The sequence below is a fragment of the Sinocyclocheilus grahami genome, unplaced genomic scaffold (assembly GCF_001515645.1).
Source record: "Sinocyclocheilus grahami isolate Dianchi unplaced genomic scaffold, SAMN03320097.WGS_v1.1 scaffold2181.1, whole genome shotgun sequence".
In the NCBI taxonomy this organism is placed as follows: Eukaryota; Metazoa; Chordata; class Actinopteri; order Cypriniformes; family Cyprinidae; genus Sinocyclocheilus; species Sinocyclocheilus grahami.
Genome location: NW_015507360.1, coordinates 3,046 through 3,298, shown reverse-complemented (window position 1 = coordinate 3,298; position 253 = coordinate 3,046).

Sequence of the window (253 nt, the reverse complement as noted above, 5' to 3'; positions counted from 1 at the left end):
TTTTTTAACAGGGTTGTTGGCTTTAGATGGAGTACAGCAGTTATTCACTTCACTGTAGTCCAGTCCTGAGAACACAATTCCCAACAAACACACACACATAGAGAATACGCAATCCCTTCAAGGTTGAGTGGCTCAGGTTTGTACTCTTATCTCCAAAGCACACAGATAATGAGTGCAGTTTCTCAGAGAGAAAAGGGAGAGAGAAACTCAGCTAACTAATAAGATATTATTAACTCATAACTTTATTAAATCA